The 17,152-nt window shown below is 39.5% G+C and overlaps 1 protein-coding gene and 1 long non-coding RNA gene across 4 annotated transcripts in view; one reads left to right on the top strand and one right to left on the bottom strand.

The window, feature by feature from the left end:
* Positions 1 to 17,152, top strand: part of PHACTR1 (phosphatase and actin regulator 1) — a 306,934-nt gene that overhangs the window by 84,009 nt on the left and 205,773 nt on the right. The window lies entirely within an intron of this gene.
* LOC138105779 (uncharacterized) lies at positions 10,883 to 14,586 on the bottom strand. The gene is made up of 4 exons (XR_011148682.1): positions 14,419 to 14,586; positions 12,696 to 14,340; positions 11,431 to 11,584; positions 10,883 to 10,952 (listed from the first exon to the last, which is right to left on the bottom strand). It is a non-coding gene; the product is annotated as an uncharacterized lncRNA (long non-coding RNA).

Raw genomic sequence — 17,152 nt, 5'->3', positions numbered from 1 at the left:
AGACTGAGGAGAAGCTGAGTGATAATTTACCTTTTGAAAGTACTTGCATGGGCGAAAAAGGAATTGGGGCAGTAGGGCTTTGTTTTCTGATTGTATCTATGAGTTTCAGGTCAGATAAGAGCATTAGAAAATGTCCCAGTCATACCTGAAGTGGTTTAAATGGTTTACTCTTGTTGCTTTCCTTTAGTGCATTTTTAGCCTTTCTGTCATTATGTAAGTCCCTAGAATGATTATGGGTAGAGTTTAGACCTCAGTCTTTGCCACCTGGATGTGCTGATCCAGCAGTCCAGGCCAGAGTCCTGGTGCTTCTTCCTATACTGTGGAGTGGTAAATAGCAGTCAGGTCCTGAGTGGGGCATCATTCCTCAAAAACAGTTCCACCAGCCATTCCTGCCGTCCATCCTGCTTCTCTTTGTAAAAATAACTCAAGTCTGTAGCAGGGGTTCTGCTGTTTCACAGTTCTGATTGCTTTTAGCAGAACTGTTTGGGTGTTTTTCATCTTCACCATTACATTTGCTGACAAGTATTCCACCCCAATCTGTCTGCTCAAAACAGAGTCCAAATATGCAAAGGATATTATCTTTAAAAGCCTTATTTCTATCAGCAGACTAGTAAGGTCTTTGGTGAGCAGATTACTGGGGGTTTTTTCTCCGTACTCTGTCACGTGAATTCCCTGCATGTAATGAAGGGAAACGGGAGCGTACCCTTCGCTTTCTTAAAATATGCAGATGCCCACCATGCTGGCTCCATCTCTATAAAAGAGTAATGTAATGACTGTCACAAGTAAGAGAAGGTAAGGCTGTTTCATGTGCTCTTAGTTTAAAAAGGAAAAAGGAAGTTTAAAGCATGATTAGAAATTACTTGAAGGCTGGGGAAAACTGTCAGGGAATAGTTAATTGCGGAGAAGAAAAGTAATCCCATTTTAATATAGAAGTAAGGTCGACGGGTGAGCCCTAGAGTTATCAACCATATACATGTATTTTGGGAGCAAAAGGGATGGACACAAAGCACCTCTAAGTCTTGCAGACACGTGTGGTAAACATGCTGTCTGCGTTTCAGTGGTTCTGCAGAAATTCTGCAGAAATTCATCTTAAGTGGTAAAAAATAAAAGCAATAAAAGAATGGGGACATATCAGTCAGACCTAAAGAAGAAAACAGCATGACAGATTGGCTTAAGTTTAATGAGTTATTGAGAATTCCCTGTGGTAGTTATCACAGAGCTACAGAATTGGTGAAATATAAATCCAGTGCTGTTATCAACATTTCAGTCATTCTCCCAGGGAACAGGTCTTAATTTTTCAGTGGTGCACTGGTGAAATAGCAAAATCTATTAAACCCTCACTTTTGTCAAATCCTGCCAGATAAAACCTAAAAAACTTTTTGGAGAAATTGGCCTCTTAAATTTATTGCAAAAACCAATCACAGGAAATTGGCCTTACTAGTACCATGCACATTAACTGTGTTATGAATCAAAGTCACTAGCAGTTTCTTTTTGAAACATGAAGAATGCTGTTGTAATACTGTGCTTAATTTTATTTTTCTAAGTTGTAAAGATTCCTCCCTATGGGGAAGTGGCGTTGGAGTGAATGGTTTGCTGAGACAGGTTTTACGTATCCTCACCAGGTCAGCAGTAATGCGTTGGGATGAACTCTGGAGGACTCCTGTGAGACACTCATGAAATACCATCAATATTTAAAATAAATATTGGAAATACTTCTTTCCCTGAGGTTTGGATGGACTTTGCTTCCATCTTAGCTGTAAAGTGCTGGAGCATCCGTAGCAGAGGTTACATCCTTGAACTTCAGTCTTTGCAGAGCAGCTGTTTGCTTTCAATGACTTGTGCCCAGACACTTCGAGTTGCAGTGGAAAATAGACTGGGCAATGAGTCCTCCAGGTTTGTGCCTGTTGAGAGTATCACAGGGAAATCATGACAGTCTAAGCCACTGCTTACATTAGGGTGTTAATCCTAAAGGGTCAACACAATGGAAAAATAAAACAACAGAAGAAAACAGTGCCAGGCTTCCCTTCCTCCCCAAAAGTCTGCATTTGTGCAGTACTTCACATGGCTAGCATCTTTGAGTGGGATTTTGGGGGGGTTTTCTTTGTGTGGATATTTTGACTGCATAAACTGGGGAGGGTGAGAAGAGGTTTGCAGCAACAGGCAGACAGATCAGGGGGAAGTTCAATAGCTTTTGCATTATTATGAATTTTTGAGCGCCCACTGACACTCAGGATACCTGGATGTCTTTCTGCTGCAGGTTTTAGGCAAAGAAAGTTAATAAGAAATATTTGTTTCCTGCTTTGAAAATATTTGGCCCTTGCTGAAGTCTCTCACTGATACAAACTCTACAGTTCATAAAATTTCGTTCTCTTTTTAGTGATGTGAACCTCTGCAGTGACTCTTTCTCTACATTTTTTTGTCCCCACATAGTTCGTCCCAAACAAGAAATCCACACGTGTCTTGGTTTGAAAGACAGGTGTCTGTCAAGGAAGGCAGGAGCCTCCCTTGGAATGGAAAATGTAACCCCCTTCCCTCCAAATTATTATAATTTTGAAATTAAGGGGCTTTCAGGCAAAGATATGAGAAATAGGAATAACGGTTAGTTACTAATATTTATAACAAGGCAATAATACGGAAACACTGCCTTAACCTGACAGAGTCAGGATACAACCTGACGCCCTGCCATGGTAGCAGTCCAACTAAGGGATGGCTGCAGTCCTCTCTGAAGTGATAGATACGGTTCTGTTGAAGCAGTGACCCTGTAGAAGGGTCTGGTCTTCCTCTGAAGGTCCAGTGGTGTATATTATGTAGCTCTTGTCCTCTGGGAATCCAGTAGGTAAGGGCTGAGTGTGGTGTTCCAAACCTCAGATTATATCCAGGTAGGAATGCTTGGTTCCTCCCCCTGGGCGGAGCATCTCACAATGGGATGATGTAATTTTATGAGTCATGAAGTGAGGCTGGATGGCTCATTAACAGAAGATGTCTCCGGAGGGAGTTATCAGGGATGTGTCATGGAAGAGACAAAGAACGCTGCCCCACCTGGTTTTAACAACTGGTGACAGAATACATACTTTTAGTTACATCTTACATTGTAACCTAAGACAACAAGTTAAGTAGATTTACCATCTCGGTGGTGACTGGTGAGGGTCTTCCGTACGTTTGAGAGGAGCTGGCTGATTCTCCCCTTGAGGCCATCATGTACAGGAGGACCTGTGCTGCAATGACTGAAACGAAAGAAGCTTGAGGGGGTGAACCCTAAGGGCCAAGTGTTCCTGCCTCCCAGAGCACCTGAGAAAAATGTAGCAAGGCTTTCTCATTGCTGAGAACAGCTTGAAAAGACTCCTCTTCCCCTCAAACCAACAGCCAGAAAAATTAAGACCAGATGATATAAATCAGCATTGTTTTAGCTCAAATTGTTTTTACTCTACAGATTGAATTGTTTTCCCTTTCTTTCTTTAACACATTGTGCTTGCAGCCCCGGGAGCTACTCCTGATTTAATATTTCTGTAACAGGGAATAGGATGAAATCCTCCAGATCAAATATTTCTGTTAAATAGCCTAGCAGAGGTGCAGAGCTCTTGGTTCTGCGTATTAGAATTTGCATTTGTTTTGCAGCAGCTCATGGGATAACATGGGAAGGAAGGCCCAGCAGATCTAGATGCATAACAAAAAGACAGTTTGGATAGGATTCATGTCCTTTAACAAGGAGTATGTTCAATGGAGGTATCTAAATCTGACGTAATCCTCTTAGGCCCTATATTCAGACAAAAGAACTAAAGAGACATTTCATGGCTTTTAAGGAGAAATTAATTTTCCATATGATGATGGTTACTTTACGGGTAGACGAGCTGCTGTCATCTCTTTTCTACACTGACTTTAAAGAGAATTTAGAGCAAGTACCTCAGGTGTAGATCCTTATACTCTTCAGTGGGTTCATGGGTGACATAAATACATGCATAAGAATCTTTTTTTTCTGATCTTGGTAACTCTACCGCTCTTGTGTTATTTGGGCTTCATAGCACTTTAAATGAGAGTATAATGAGGTTTTCTAGCTCAGTTCTTAGTTTAAGAATTCTCTGTCCTTACTACACTTACCAAACCCAGTCCTACCTGTGTCTTGAGACCCTGATTCTTCAGTGGTCTTACAACCATGTGATAACAAAAAACTTTCCAAAAATCTGACTAGCATTATGTGAAATATCTTCAGTGTTTTGGGGTTTGTGATTTTTTTGAAACAAAAAGAAAACTGTAAGCTGCTTTTTTAATGATACTTAAAATAAGAGATTACAGAATTAAATGGGTTTTTATGTTTTTGAGTTCCAACTAGAAACTTTCAAGGATGTCTGTCTTGGATTTTCGTAGCTCTTTGTTTTGAATCAAATGATAACATTTTATTTTAAAGGTAATAAAAGGAAAAAAGTGTGGCTGTCAGAGTTCAGGCTGCTAATGAAGTGCTTGATTAAAGCCTGATTTTTTCTTCAGTCTGACACCCATGCAGCTGCATATGTCCCTGTGATGAAAAGAGAGACTATCAGCCCTCAGCTGGATTGCATCGGGTGCTCCTCCACCCTGTGACTGTCAAAATCTTAAGATGGAAAACAAAAAAGAGAGGTTTTATCATGGTTTTGTTTTTCTTGTGGACTTTGCGCTCTTCTTCAGTGCTTGAACTGGTCACTGAGTTATTAGATACTGTGTTTTTCTTCTGTTCCCTAGTGAATGCTGTTTATGAAGTAATATGTGTGTTCGCTTGATACCATGTTTTAAAACAATTCTCTGTTTCAAGGTTGGAAATTAAACATTGTTTCACTGTATTCTTTAAAATGTGTTTCCAGAATGAGGAGTTGTTTTGCTCTGACAGGTGTTAAGACCCACATTTCAAATACTCCAGGAGAGGAGCCAGTGAAATACCACTGCAAATTATTCTAAGTCAAAGCTTTCCTGAGGAAATGGGTAAAAGGTTTTAAGATCATGAATGGTTGATGCTGGGGTAGAGGAAGATCCAGGTTCTGAGTGGCTAAACACACTATGTGACAGCGTCTTTTGTTCTACCAATTGGGGAATGGTCTAGTTCACAACCTGGAGAAATGAGAAGGTAAAAGTCATGTTTAGCCTTTCTGAATATCAGAAGGCATTCTCATTCGATGAGTACTTCACTAAAATTTGAGCAAGTACATAGAAACAGTAAATGCTACAGCACAGGTCTGCAGCTGTTTATATATGAAGAGATGGCTTCTATGGGTGCAAATGGAGTGTGAGAATAAAATGCATGCCCAGCTGTGTGTGTTAGAGACAAAGATGTACATCAAGGGTCATCTCAGTTAGAAACCGTTGTACCTGTTGTTTCCAGTTTTACTTGCTTGTAGATTATGCTGGGTAAGGATTTGTTGGATGTTATACACATATTTAACCTGATTATCCTAGTGAGGTGAGCAGATGATGATACTGGAAGGTGGATGAATATTGTTCCAATGTATAATCATCTTTAAGCCTTGTGGATTAGCTCAGAAGAGGTGCTGCAATGATCTGGCAATCGGTGGATTCAGTTACATGTAGGTAGGTCCTTGCAGATGTGTGTGTATTGGGTATATGCACAATGGTTTCAGGAGAGCCTCTTCACTGTAGCCACCTGAGTGCTTAAGATGTGGATTTATTCACATTACTGTTGTGTAGCATTAAAGTCAGACACTGTAAATAGTAATTACGCCTCCCATGCATCTTTTCCTCACGCTCTATTTTCCACTTCATCAATACACTCAAGTAATGATATCTCAAGTAATCGTTTCTTCAGCATCTCTGCCTGTTCAGCATGTCTTGATTCCGTGTCTTGCATAAAAAATCTGGTGAGAATCTATTGCAATCTATTGCATTTTCATCTAATTTTTTTCATCTACATTATTAAATTAAAATGAATTATGCAAACCATAATTCATTGTAATGAAACTTCAGTTAAGTACTCTTCTTATAAGCAAACTGCTGTCTTGGAGGACAATTTTAAGCTGTCTCTGTTCCTGTGACAATCTGCGTGACCTTTACTTGGAGACGACCCTTACCATAAAACCTGATGCAGTCAGGGGGAGTCCTGCAAGAAGTCACACTCCTCAGAGCATGCATCTGTAGTGAGCAATTAATTCACACCCTTTCTTCAGCAAACAAATCAGTTCATGTTGAATGTGCCAGACCGATCCACAAATTTTGGGTGAATTTCTAGACATACTGAAATCAAAGGCTAAGTTTCTTCCACTAACTTCTGTAGGGCCAGATTTTTATCCTTGTGTGTTCTTAAGAGATCGCTTTTTTTAGGTACATGGTAACAGTGACATTTAAACACCTGATCTGAAGATTTCCTTCTGAGTTCTTTAGCCCAACCAACTCCTTTCCCCAGCCAAAAAAAGTATGTCATAGAAGTTAATAAAATATTTAAAGAATAAATGACTGGAGCAACTTGTTGTGAAATAAGTTTCAGACAGATTATGAATCCTAGTTCATAGGCCGAGATGCTGCTGTTATTTCTGATTTTCAAATGGAAGATAATTATGTTCGATGGTTCTTAAGAGCTCTGAGAAACCCTGAAGTGTCTGAATGAATGAATAAATGAATGATGGAGTAGTGCAGTATTGTACTGTATTCATTACTCAGCTGTAACTCAAAACCAGCTTGATTATTTATTTTCCTACTTTCTTCAAGGAGGGTAGAATATGAAATTATTGCTTGTAGCTTGGGAGTTACTAGTGATCTTGCTTGATCCCTAGTAAGGGGTTCTGAGATTCAGCTGTGTCATTTATGTCAGGCAAATTTCTTGCTTTTCTGTGACTTTAGCAAAATCAATGACTACCACATACTCTTCTGTTTTTCGCACTGTAGTTTTTTTCCTGAAGTTCATATGAAAGGATATGCAGTTGACTAAAAGACACACCAAGCTGCAGTTTTAAAGCAGTATTAAAACTGTCATTTGTCTTTCTTTACTTAGCTGATATCAAACCCAGGATAACAAGAGGGGTCAATCAAAAAACTTCCAATTATAAAGCAACCTTTGTTCAGCTCATTGAGAAATCATCTGTCAGTTTAAGACACAGTTTTTTAGCAGAATTGTTTCTTCTGTGGAAATCTCTAGAAGTTGTTTATCAGTAATAATCAGGGAAGGTAATTTGGGATTTTCTTTTGTGAAGAGAACTGTTGCTGCTGTCTAATGTGAAATTGGGTGTACTGTGATCTGCTTAAGATAAAAGGTCAGATGCATCACTAGTTTAGATCAGGGCAGTTGTATTCAGCCCAGTCTGCATAAGCTGAAGGTGCAACTGAAGCATTTGCTTGCCATGTGATGCTTCTTTCATCTAAACATCCACAAATAAATTCCTTTTCAATGCTTTTTGGTTATGAATACACACACACAAAAAATTACATGTTCTTCTGTATTCTGTATTAGCCAACAGTAAAAGTGACTGGCTAGAATGGCCCTGAACTGTAAATCCAAGTAACAGTAATGACCAAGGTGATGTGAGTAGACATTACTTGTTAGCTAATTATCTCCTGAGGCATTCTAATCATGGGAAACATTGTTCTGGAGTCCTTCTGATGCCAGGGATGAATAGCTTATCCTGCAGGAATTTCTGTTTCAGTAGCAGGCACAATTTATGCCAGTCTGACAGCTTGCTTCATTTAATGTGTGGTTACTGATTTACCAACAAGGCGTGATTTTCTCCCCCTCACCCCAGCATCCTCCCTCTGTAAGCTTTGTAGATCTCATCAGAAATCATTATTTGGAGACACCACAGAGGGTCAGCACGGACAGATACACAGTCAGGAAACTTGGATCATCCTAGCCTGGGAAATTTTATGTTCTTCTGATGGCATTTCAGTAGAAAATGTAGAGATGAAGGAGATGCTGAAGATATGCTTATTGCCACTAATTTTGGTTCTCATGACTTTTTGCTGTTATGGAAGACAGTTAATTTCAGTAGTTTTAAATTGCTCAAATAGACACCCAGGGTTTTGTATTAACTTGATTTGAAAGGTTGAGGGATACCCTATTGAAAATAAAAGCTAGCATAAATGACACAAATCTGGGGTGTGTAGACAGCTGAAATTGACTTCGAGTCCAGTCCCTGAACAATCCTTCTGTTGCTCAAGCAAAGACATCATTGAAGGAGAGCCCAGCTTTGTTCCTAAGTGATACAGGAGTGCTGGGCAGCCAGTCATGAGAAAAAAGAACAGTTTGAGGAAACAAGATCTGTGCTGACTTTCAATTAGTATGCTTACACTAAAGTGATTGGGGCTGTACTGATGTCCCATCAACATAAGCAGGCAGTTTCACCAAAGCCCATCAGGTGCTTTTTTTGCAGTGGTTTATTGCAAAATGTGTTTCCTGTTCTGGTCAAAACACACTGGCACATCTCCCTGATAACATGGAGGAGGCTCCTTCCAGACTAAAGTGTAATCTTTACATTTTGCAGAGTGGCTGAGAAAATAGATAATGCTTTTGGAGAGCTTTTGTCTCCTGGACTCCCTATGACCAAATGTTTCATTTGCTTCTCCAAGGTACTGAAAAAACACAACCATTCATCTATATTTTAATGTTCTGTCTGGATGCTTTGTTACTTAGTGTTCAGGAAAATGGCTCATTGCACTTACATGTCCCTTTCTCCTTTCCACATCCATATTACTTAACACCTAGCTAACACCACTCTGAACCTTCTTCTCACATCTCTCTCTGAATTGAAAAAACTCCCACAGTGGAAGAGTAACTTTTGTTTCTTTTTTTTCTTTTGAGTTAGAAATCTTTGTGACTATATTTATGCTTGTTTAGCTGTGTTCCCACTTAGTGCAAATGTTGCTGCTTGCAAGTGCATAGGCCACTGACTGCCTCCCTGTTTGTGCCCAGTGATTAGAGCAGTCCCAAAATAGATTTCTTCGTGCTGGTGGAGCTGCGTGCACATGGAATGCTTGTTTGAAAAATTGGAGTTAACAGCACACATGGGAAAAGACGGCAGCGCACTTGACTCTATTTTTGTGATTGTGTGCAGATGCTGTTCTAAATAATGGTGCTAATGGGACTAGGAGAAAAATAATGGTAATGACTGCAAATACAAGGCCAGTCCCTTGTGTGCTCTGCGGGGTAACACTCTTCATAAACACTCGGAGTGTCAGTCTCATTACGATACTGTCCCTTCAGAGCAGCAGCCCTTTGCTGCAAGAAAACACCAGTAGTTTATCATGATCAAGTCTTCATCTAGTAGGCATATCAGTGTTTGCCTATTTTCTTCAACAAATACTCTCCAGAGAAGAATTTACTGCTGTCTCCACTGGGGCGCCAGTGCTCAGTAAGTAGCTAATAGCTGGGTCATAGTCTTAAGTGAGATTTAGTTTCTCAGCTCTTACTGAGCATCAGAGAGACCTGAACACCCATTTGCCTCTTTTTCTTCCTTGCAAATATTCCATCTTGTTATCTCCTCTTTATTCTTTTTGGTAGGTTGTAATTTATACTGGATTTTCCTGCAGATGATGGCAGTTGAAATAGGGCAGGGAATAAAGACAGAATGGATCCAGTGTTAATTGTCCCATGTGGTCCCACAGCAGAAAAATGGTGAAGTCAAGTTTTCTGTGGACCTGCTCCCTGTCACTAAAGTCTTTGCTGTTGAAGGAGGAACATAGAGTGAGATCTTTCCTCATAGTCCTCTCACTCCTTGTGCTCTCTGTGGCTATATCTATAGCGGTAGTTTAAAAAGGACCTGTTTCTGAGCACTTGACCTCAATGGTCCTTGAAGGAATTCCCTTTTTTGTTTGTGACCATGGCTGACAAAAGCTCTCCCAGACAACCTCTGGACTTTATTTAGAAGTCAGTGCAGTACAGGGATTGTTCCCACTGGGCTGTTCTCTTGTGGGTACCCTTTATAAGGATAAGGGAGCCGAACAGAGCAAATGAAGGCTGTCCCATGCCCACTGGGTTGGAGAAGAGACCCAGGCACTTCTTGCCTGTGGTGGCTGTGGAGGGTAGGCTGCTCTGTTGCTCTGGAGAGCCCATTCACAGTGTTTCTGTGCTAGAGCCAAAGCCTTGCTCCCTTCACCAGTGTTGCAGTAAGGGAAGGGGTCTGGTTGTATTAGATGGACTTCAGCCCCAGGGTCTGCATTGTCCAGTATGACAGGTATGACAGCTGCTCATAGTCACGCCTCAAGGCCCATCAAAAGCTGAAGCCAAACAAATTATCCAAGTATTTTTTCCTTCCCTCTAGAAGCACTAATGCTACCAAGATTGTTAGCCAGTGGCAGCTTTGGCCACCAGATTTTTAAGTCACTGGGAAGGACAAGGAGAAGGAAACACATAGAGAGTGTAACAAGTAAACTTCATTTTCTGAGGCCATTGATAAAACCAGCAAAGTTGATTCTGCTGATTTATCTTCTGAAAGCTCCAATAACAGTTGCTGGTGAAAATGTGCTGACAACTCATGTTTTTTGTCTATAATTAATTAGTACCTAAGAACATTGTATTATTTTTGACAGTCCAATGAAGTTCTTGAATTGATATTTCTTGCAAATAGCTTCTAAGCAGAAGGAATGTGTTTCCAGCCAGAGTTGATGGATTTGAAATCATGATTAAAATAGATTTTTTAATCAGCCAGCAGAAATCCTTTACATAGATCGTTCATGTTTGTTTTCTGTTTCATTTGTACTTGCTAGTTATTTTCCTGGAGCAGCATACAGTCTTAGGGCACGCATGACCATTCAAAACATGCTGATTTACAACATGATAAAGCTTTTGTACTAAAAGCCAGGATTGCTTTGCTAAACTGGCAAATGCACAATGTCTAAGTGTCTACATACTTCCAGTTCCAAATGAATGCATACTAAGTATACTTATAAGTATTCTTAGCTTTTAGTATTTTTAATAGTTGAGATTTACTGGAGTTTTTCTGTGTTTTTTAACCTCCTTCTCATGTCAGACAATCTGTGAATGAGAACTAATGAGAGTGCAGTTGAGATTCATGTCAGCATTTTAAATTGGTTTTATTTTATAAACTTAATAAAATGCATTCTGCTACAAAGCCCATTTAGCCCAGTCTCTTTTTAATACCACCTGATAGCTGATGCCTAGGAAAGAACACAATGAGGTAAGTCTATAATAATACTTCCCCAGTGCACTATACTGGTCTCTGGAATCTGTAGCTTATGGTCTGTGTGAGCTAAATAAGCTTCTCCATGTTTATTAGCCCCAATAGATACTTCCCCCCCCCCCCCCTTACATTTATTTGTCTGGATGCTTTATGAAGCTGTTAGGATTTTTAGCATGTCTTCCCACAGCATGTAGTTTCACTGCTGAACTCTGTATTGCATTAAAAAAAAGCCTCCTTTTGCTGTTTTTATCCTGCCACATGCTGATCTTATTGATTTCATTTTATTTCTATTAGAAGAAACAGTGAATAGTCATTTCCTACTCACTTTCTGCAAGCTAATGAGGATTTTAGTCATCACTCATTTCTGTAGATCGTGAAGAGTCCTGGTCTGTTGAAATGCTCTTTATGTGCAATCTGCTCTGTGTCTTTGATGGTCTCTTTGTCTTTTTCTGTATAGGAACATTCTGGTTGTCCTACATCTGTTAACATGTAGAGGGAACCAGTTTGGCCCGTTTGAGGTGCAAGTGTAGCATGCATACATATAGAAAGCATTCTCTCTAGCTGTCTCTTCCTTGTCAAAGATGGCTTTATTTAATATTAGAGTGCTAGAATTATTGCAGTACTTTACAGACTGAGGGGAAAAATAAGTTTGCCAAAACATATTTTATGTTCAAAACTAACTGATCCATTCAAGAACTCAGTGAGTTCTTGTAGTTAGTGAACAGGTTTTGGCCATGCACTGCTCATACTTTTAGACAAGTTCTAGAAATGAAATTTCTGCTATGTTGTTAATAATTTATTTAGTTTGGGGTTTTTAATTTCCTCAAATTCTCATTGATTTTGTTCATAGCAGAATGACTTAGCTTGGCACCAATAAAGGTACGTATGATTTGATTTGTGTCAGGATTTGTGTTGGATTTGTCAGGATGAACTGTTTTTCTCCTTTCTCCTTGATCTTTCTGGGAAACAAATTATGTCAAGTACCATTGGAGAGAAGATGCCAGGATGGTAAAAATCTTACTATAAAATAAAATGGCACTTTTCTTACTCCTGGTTTCTTACAGGCAGATTTTTCATAAAGGTTAATGCAACAATTTGTTGTAGCTCAACCCTGGTGAGTCTCTATAGACTTTCTTAACAGAACAGTGTTAACATATCTTTTATTAATTTAGCTCCCTTTAATTTATTCTTCAGACCATTAAAATTTGATACACACATCAGTATTCCTAATATCCCATGTCATTACTTTTCACTTTTTTATTACAGAAGTCATCATTGGCTGGACACTGTTTATATATAACAGTAGATACGTGATTTTTTTTTTTTGCTTTAATATTCAATCTTACTAAAAAGGAAAAAAAAAAGTGGCATAACAATGTTCCCCTTGGCAATGAAGTTTGATTCATCTGTATTGCCATAAAATATTTTGCAGAGGCTCACAATAGATTTGGTCATCTTGTTTTCTTAATGCTTTTGGCTTAGCAATGACATTAGTTGTGGTAGGACTTTGGACTGCCAGAGCTGTAGCCAGTGTATGGTCTGTCACTAACAGCAACTGATCTCTTGCATGCTGAGTGGTGCAGTACTTACAGATCTGACACTTTCTGGTTTGGTTCCTTAAGGCAGCCATGGCTCAAAGTGGTGTAATCAGAGATGGTGTGACAGTCTCTTCATCTAGGGAAATGAGTGCCAGATGTATAGTTTTTCAAGTTATTGCTGTGGTTTAGTAATGATAGCCATGATAAAGCTATGATAAGGATACAAGTTTTTTTGTAGCATAACATTTCAATGATGGGTTTGCACCACTGATAGCAGCCTAAGGCTTAACTGACACCTAAGTCATAGATACAACAGTTTATTTCAGTGAAACTGTGTAATTTACATAGTTTCTAGATTTTCTGCATTGTGCAGTGTTCCATCATGCACAGTTAACAGCCCAGACACCTGGTTTCTTAGGAGTACGTCCATTCCTTTAAACACAACAATTCAAATATGAATTTGCTACAGTCAGATGGTAGAAAACATAAAATCAACACTCAATTTTGACTATAAGCAAGGTCATATTTTCACAGAAAGAAAATATTTTTATTTGTGGAATAGAAATAGTTGGAAGAAATGAGAAGGCTTTCAGGCCCACAAAGTCTTCTCATCTCTATTATCAATATAGGAACCTATTGCTCCAAAAACCTCATCCAGAAAGACATACTACAAGCTATGTTATCAATAGGCATGTTTAAAATGAAAAACAAGCAATCTTTTATGTTTCCTGAAAGAAAATTTTAGTGATGCATTTCCTTTCCAAGGCAAAAGCTTTGTAATGTCTGATAATGAATTTTCATCCCTGGGGCAAACCTTCACTGTACTGTATTTAACTAATAGTTTCTGTTTGAATGCTGGCCTTTCTTCCTATTTAGGCTGTGTTGAGGATGTTAGCCTCAGCTGAGGATTTGAGCTTTGATTGTAACTGTGAAGTGAACTGGGATCTACATTTCATCAGCTCTAGGTCACCCTCTGTAATGAGGGCATTTAGCTGGAGGGTGAATAGACAAGGGAAACAATGGAAAGCAGCTTTACTAACCTATTGAATCATACTGCAAATAAATATCAAATATTTTGCAGTTGTTTTCTTAAGAAATGTTATTATAAGAACATGAAGCATTTTATATCCTGAAGAAAAGGTTTTAAGGACAAAGACTGCTGATGCAATAACAGATGCAATATCTGATTTTGTTTCAGTCCTTTCCCATTCCGGTCTTTGTAATTGGAACCATGGGCTTTGTGTAGAGAAGCTGCCCATTTTCAGAACAAGCTGGTGCATCTTTTTAAGCATAATAGTGAAACTTAGTAGGGCATGAGAGATGAATATTAATAATAATATAGAGCTAGAAATTTTTAATAGTATGACTGCTTACAGTTGTCAAGAATGGCAGGCAAAGCTAAGTAAAGAAAGCTATAACCACTTGATTTTGAAATCTGTAGACATCTGCTTTGAAGTATCTTGCAGAAGCATCTCAGACTTGTCAAACTTGCTATAATGAACCACATTTCAAGACTACCCTGTTGAAGTAAGGGTCTGATCAATAGAGAGAGTGACATGAATCTTAGTGGTCCAAATAGGTCTTATGGTATTGTCCAAAACTGTCTGAAATACAAATCTCCCTTTTGGCTGTCCTTCCTCCTTAGGTTTTTCCCATTCTTGTTCTGCCATGGCCTAGGGAGCATAGTCAGCAGGATACTAGAGAGAATAGATAAGTATTTAAGATTAGTGAGACTGTTCTCCTTCACCATACCTGTTCTGCACCTTCCCACTTACACACTGAACACTGTTTCCCAAGAAGATGGGGCACTTCTGACCACTTTGGGATCCTGTCCCATGACCAGGATGTTGCTTTAGCCAGAGAGGTTAATCCATGTGTTACACAACATGGGAAATGAGCAGTGACGTGCTTCAAGCTACTCAGTGAGTCAGATTGATCCCAGCTGTTCCTCTGGGCTCAGAGGGAATGAATTCAGCCCTTTGCTTGCATTTAAAGTCATCAGCTGTTGCTCAGGGGCTGCCAATTTATCTACTCCTAGCCCTTTCAATGGTATTTTCTTCCCCTTACATCAGTCAAAGAATCATTAGCAAGTACTAAGAGACAGCCTGCTCCTCTTGCCCACACAAAGAATGTCAGTAATTAAAAAGCTTGTGCCTTTAAAGTTAAAAGAAAAATGAGAGGAAAGGGCCACATTAATTAAGTACCTGAACAATCGCTGTTGTCAAAAAGTTGAATACTAAGGATTTATAATTTTGGCTAGCACCTTCAAGGCTTTCAGAACAAAGTCATGATGCTAAATGAGAGGGACTGTCACAGGGTACCGTTAAGGGGATGTAAAAGAATTGTGTTGAGTTTGTATGTGCAAAATACAAAGTTGTGATGCAGTAACAGGTCTCGGTGTGGATGCAGCTCTTTGCAGATGGAGTTCACTCTCAGTCAAGTTTTTTAAGAAAAATATGTAATAGGAGTCTGGACTTGCTACGGCAGCTTGCATGTGTTATGCTGCCAGGCAGAAATCACAGCCCCAACTTAGGTGTCTCTTTTCCATCTGCTCTGTACCAGGAGCTTCTTGGCACCTGAAAATGAGACGCACCAAAGCTCTTGTTTTATTAAATCTTTCACATAATATGCTTAAAGCTTAGCTAAGTGAGTGCTGTGGCTGCTGGGTGATCTGCTTATTCTTCTGTTTCCTCAACAGATACCTAATGATGCTGTTGAAGTGGAACAGTACCAATTGCAGTTCAGTAGGCTACTGTAGAATATAGTGTACCCTTTGTCCAAGACAGATCGTGGGCTGTTATTTCCTGCTGTTTCTATCTGCTAAAAGTCCATTTGAAATGTTGCTTTATCATCCTTCCTATTTTCCAAAAAAAACCCCCTCAATTTAGTACTTAATACAATTTAATTGATAGGTGCTTTCACTCTGGTTTCCAGACCATTATGAATATATGATAACGTGTTCCAGGTGACTTCAGATCATATCAGTTGGATAGAAAAACTGTCAGTCTGCTCATCTCAATGCAATTATATTAAATTTGGGATATAAAACCCGTGTTTCCTGTTGCACAAGGCATTCTACATAAGTCTAAATTTTGCATCTTTTTTTTTTGGTCCAGCTGAGCAGTATTAACCTATGACAGGCAGTAACACCAGGTTGCAGGGGCCCACTGCAAAAGGACTTTGACTGAAGTGTGGGTTTTTTCATATCCTCTGTGTAACAGTGTATGAAGAAAAGGAGCCACCAGAGGCCTGAGTCTAAGGATACAGGTTACCAGCGAGCAGGCTTGTTGGCTACAAGAGGGACATTTAGTGAAATAATTGCAAGGTTGTATTTCAGGTTCAGTTAAGACTGCGGTATTTCTGAATCTTGCACATAGTCTTGAAAAAGCAGTACCACAGAAATGTAATAAACTTGCAGAGTAAAGTCAGTAGATATGTACAACTTCCCACATCCTAAAAAAAACTATATCCGTAGGTTTGTGTATTATTTTTTTCACCCAAGGCATGCATTTCTCGTACAGCCAAGGGGGAAAATTAAACCACTGTAAAGCTCGAGAAACTATGGATGTAGCAGAACCAGGGAAGTCAAGCAAATTGCAGAGATAAAGAATTCACCTGAGAAACCCCGTCACTGGCAGCTGATGGTGCTGTATTTTAAGGGTTTCTCTCCCCTTACTCAGTAACTCTAGGGGTTACTGAGAAGGGTGATTGTCATTTGTCAGTGTGGCACAAGGCCACACTCAGAAGTGACTTTATGGTCCCTTTCAACACACCCATGTTAGCTCATTACAGTTTTGTATTTTAATTGTCACTCTTGCTGGTAGTTTTACCAGAAAGCCATACTAAGTGAGCATGGACAACTCTTCAGTCTCCTTTTCTCCTGGGAACGTTTACTCATATTTTGGTCATAAGACAGCTTAAAATTTTGGGTTAAGATGTAATCACAAGCTGGACAGATATTTGCTTGTGAAGAATTTAGTGCATATAGCACACACTGTACTTGCACATAGGTGTTGGATGTCTTATTGTGACTCCTTAGGCAGTTGTGAGCTGCACCAGATGTTGCATTAGTTGCATTTCACTTTCCATACCTGCATTCTGCATGGTCTCTGTGCCATGTCTGGCAGTGCAAAGTTCCTTTCCTGTTTGCTGTATGATGAGACCTCCAGGCTCTCAACCAACCACTATTTGCTGAAGTTCTCCAAGTACTTAATTTCTTCCCTTTTCTTTCAAGTTTTGAGCTAAAGTGCAAATGTGTGAACGTGTCAAGAGAAAAAAACTATTTTTGTGTAAGTTCACACCTAAGTAAAACTAGGAAGAACTAGCAAATCTCCCTCATGCACACACCCACATCCACGCTCTCCCTCATCCCTGTGCGCACACTCCTCCTTCGTTCTTGCGTAATGCTCTTGCACCAAGAAGAGTGGGTGGGCTGAAATAAACTGCTTGATGCTCATCTGGCCTAAAGAGCTCAATCTTTCAAGAATTTGCTTCCCCACTGCTTAATCA

This window comes from Aphelocoma coerulescens, chromosome 2 (genome assembly GCF_041296385.1).
Source record: "Aphelocoma coerulescens isolate FSJ_1873_10779 chromosome 2, UR_Acoe_1.0, whole genome shotgun sequence".
NCBI lineage: Eukaryota > Metazoa > Chordata > Aves > Passeriformes > Corvidae > Aphelocoma > Aphelocoma coerulescens.
This window is presented reverse-complemented; position numbering and strand designations above follow the sequence as displayed.